The sequence below is a fragment of the Olea europaea genome, unplaced genomic scaffold (genome assembly GCF_002742605.1).
Source record: "Olea europaea var. sylvestris unplaced genomic scaffold, O_europaea_v1 scaffold732, whole genome shotgun sequence".
Taxonomy (NCBI): Eukaryota; Viridiplantae; Streptophyta; class Magnoliopsida; order Lamiales; family Oleaceae; genus Olea; species Olea europaea.
Window position 1 is genome coordinate 4,572 of NW_019265723.1, and position 4,245 is coordinate 8,816.

The 4,245-nt window shown below is 34.8% G+C and overlaps 1 pseudogene; it reads right to left on the bottom strand.

The window, feature by feature from the left end:
• The window catches only part of LOC111390950, a 7,726-nt pseudogene that overhangs the window by 682 nt on the left and 2,799 nt on the right, over positions 1-4,245 (bottom strand).

Here is a 4,245-nt window from a genome sequence, read left to right on the forward strand (position 1 = left end):
CTCTAAATTTTGTCGCACTGCTTTTCTTGAAGAATTTGATTAACATCGATCACATTAATATAATTGTTCATGTTTGAAATCACCGTGTTACATAATTAAGCACAACCTAGGTTTATCTGAAACAAAAATATGCAGGTTTTGCTTATATACATAGCAACTATTAGCCATACCATGTCTAGCAGAATCTATTGTTACCAAAATTAGTTTTAAATTTGACAAACATACACCAAGAATAAGGAACACCAATCGAAAGTAATTCCCATGATTGGCAAAGAATTTGTGAAAATTATAGAATGTCCTGTCAACCAGAACAATATGTTCATGTATCGTTTATTTTAGATGGATTTTGCAATAGTTCACACAATTATGATCCTGTGCTATCTCATTTGAAGTATTCATTTGCTGATTAAGAAAAGGGAAAAATAATAACAGCTAGTTGTACACAACATTTGCTTGCCAATTGGGGCTTAGAACCTTGGACTTTCATCACCTATTCTAAAAAACGTTTTAAGAAATAGCAGTACTACATGGTTAGCCATCAAAACTATCAGAAGGGAACAAGTCCAATTCTGCTAACCCTGAGGAGTAGTTGATTGGTCAAGCCTTGGGTGGTCACCAGTTCGAGTCCCTTCAGGGCATGAGGTGAATACCCGACTCTAAACTTCAAGACCCCGTGACATTAGTTGAGATGCGCGTAAGCTAGCCCAAACACCCACAATAAAAAAAAATCCAATCCTGCTGGTCCTTCCTCAACTTAGGACTCTTAACTTGAGGTAAGAAAAACCACCAATTTTATTCACTGTTTATTAAAATTAGGTAGAATAATAGCAGCATAATCAAAGATAAACCTATAAGATTTCATAATTCCTCGTAGCTACAGTCAGCAGCGTCATATTTTCTGCAGTGAAATCAGCCAAAAGACTTTCTCCAATGGATTTAGCGTCATCTGTATTTAACGGTAACTTCTTTGTATTGAATTTTCACTCAAGTCCAAGCTTCCTTTCTTGGAAAACATGAAACGCTCTACATATATAACATAAAGCTACATGCACAATCAGAGATTATCAAAGATAAAATAGGTCATTTAAGTGTTCACCCACTAGGTGATCTACATCAACATTAACCGTTTCAAGTGGTTGAGGAAACTTTAAGGACATGCCTTATATTGAATTTATAATTGACGATTGCCAAGACTACATATTTAAATACTTGGAAACTTCTATTAAACCAACATACATCCAAGAGGGCATAAAAAGTTTTAGCAGTCATTTCAACCCTACAACCCACAAGTCCACATCTGTTAAGGAAAACTTAAAAGTATATCTTATAATTCATCTGGTAACCACTTCCAAGTCTACCACAACACTATGCAATTCTCTGTGGTTAATATACATTACTATGTTCTGGTCATGAGTATTTTTACATGGATATGAAATTAAATATAACACATTTCATGTTCAAATGACCCATTAAATTCTGTTTGTGTAAAATAAAAAGAACTCGAGTACAATGAAGTTGATTACTCAATGTCTCGGTAGTGTTATTTGTGCATGCCTAAGACAAGTTAATATGAAGTCATTAGACATTCAAAGACCCATCAAGTTCTATTTTATGAGATAGAGAGCAGGAAAACAAAGTTGGTTATCCCTAAGTTTTCCTGTGTTAGCAGGAAATGTTATCGGAAACATTTCCCTATAGGAAAAACATTTTCAACCTCTCATCTACTGCAAAATCTTCAGTTCTGTAGAAAAATGTTGACCACCCTTTGTTTGCTTTATATGTTTAATTACAATATCTCTTTCATTTTTCATGCAAGCATACCTGTGCAGGAAAATTATTTTCGTTTTCACTTGACCCAAAAAAATTTCATTTCCTGCTACTTTTACAAACCTTAAAGTTCAATAATAACTTCAATAACCATAGATCAGAAAAAGATCACTTGTTGCACCTCCTCGAGGTACCTTCGAGCATGTTCAGACACAACTGGCCTGCAGTAAGTTCATTGTACCTACATCAAGCAACTTCACATTAGAGAAACCTCTCTAGTAAGGAATATATTTATTAAACTATTTCAATTCATTATAGGGTCTATAGAATATGGGGTCACCAATAGCTTTCAAAGTATTTAGGTGCTCTAGAAATTCATTGGCTGAAACATCTTCACCATCGGTGTACAACCATTCTTGCACCTGACACACCAGATGATGCTTATCTAATCTATACAAGACATATAATCAAGCAGTGTGGCCAGAAATACCATGCGAGACCACAAGGATTCTTTTATTTTTTATTTTTTTAAATTTTTGGGGGAGGAGGGATTGGGGGAAGAATTATAATAGACCTCGTTGAGTTTTCCGATAAAGGACTGCCGCTCTTGGTCTGAAGATATTTTCTCAAACTCCTCTGATTCAAGCTGATGCCAGGAACCAAGAGAAGAAATTACACACAGGTTATTAGCTTCATAATTTTAAAAAGAACCGTTAACCAACGTCCATAACTTCAAACCAAAAATAATAATTGGAAACAAGAAATCAGGATGGAAATGAATACAGTGAAAGCAGATAGGGGAATAAAAATAGGACAACAAGAAAAACAACAATCACAATAAGAAGAAGTGGAAAGCCACAGAGGATAGCACTCAAGTCAACAATGCACAGAAATTAAGAAAATGTAAACAAAATCTTTACTAGTAAACACTCAAAGTATGCATGTGTTGACTATTTTGTGTGTGTGTGTGTAAAGCCATCAGCCCTTCACAGTAGTAATTCATATGACATTTGTTGATAGTGAAAAAGAAATCAAAATATCAATGGAACTGTGCTATACAACCGAATCTATCGAAAAAATTCCACTGAGAAATATGTAGGTAAAACTTGACAGATATAGTTGAGTAAAGTTTGCAAGTGTAAAAAAATATATAAAAACTATACATTTTCTTAGAATATATGTATTCTTCCAAATTATTTTTCAGCTCAGCTATTTTTCTCCTTTCAGTATCCTTCTTGTCTAATGCTTCTAATTTACGTTTAACCTTGGCAAATGATTCTTTTGAAAGAGGCATTCCTGGCCCTGCTGTTTTCTCAATAACCTATATGGAACGTAAAAGTCAAGTCTCAAAACATAAAAATCAATTGCAATAACTAGATATTGTTCTAATGAAGATCATAAAGACAGCCACTGTACTGTGCAATTTTAAGTACCTTAAGTGGAAGTCGATAAGTCCTCTTTTTTAGCTTCTTTTCAGTGACAATATATTAAGTGGAAGAATCAGTTACACTTGAAATTGATGCATTACTCGTGCTATCATTCATCTCCAGTTTGTCACCGCTTTCTTCTGAAAAACTCTTCAGACCAGCTTCTGTGCCATTGCTAGAAGCAGAGGTTGGGTTGTCGGTTGTCACATTCTTTTGTGGAACTTCTACTCATTCAGTAATCTCAACAACATCATCTGCTCCATCCAAGGAAAATACACCGCTTCTACTAAGAGAAAAGTGCAAATTGGCCTTAATCGGGGAGGAAATATTTCATGATGAGTACCTAAAAAAGAAAGGGGCATCAAGAAAAGCCTCAGATGCGAAAGAGTGCACCAATTAAAAGAATGAAAATATATAAATAAATAAATAATACGGTCCCCACTTTTCACTAGAATCTGTAAGACCTGAGACAGCATACTGAGCAAATGTAAGTGAAGATGCCCCTGGTGGCATGAAATCTTCACTCTCATATGCAAGTGAAACTTCAAAATCTTTGTCGTAAATAATGGATCTGAACATCTGAAGTGCAGTAAAACTGATCAATAAATGATATGTTGAGGGATCAAGTTTGAATTAACCAAAAATTTTACCTTGCTCGGCAACTTTTTCATTCTCGGCACAATCAACTGTCTAGGATTTTAGTCTTTTTGAAAGATTGGGACCATCTAACTCAATCACAAATCCATAAGTAGAACCATCAATCATTCCCAGCTTACGATTTAATTTTATTCCATCACTTAAATTTGTTGCATGTAATGAAGCACCCAGAACAATAGCTTCATCTGCATCCAAATGTTTATCCAGGTCCTTCCTTCCTAGAAGTTCCAGAAGCTTAGCCTGTAGAAGGAAACTACCTAGTTCATTTAAAATGAATAGCCCTTGATGATAACAGTCTATAGCATTTGCTTACTCTTAAGTCTAAGAGAAAGCGGGCATATTTTGTTGAAATCCATGAAATCTATCATAAGAAAACTTAAGGAAAACCAAACAA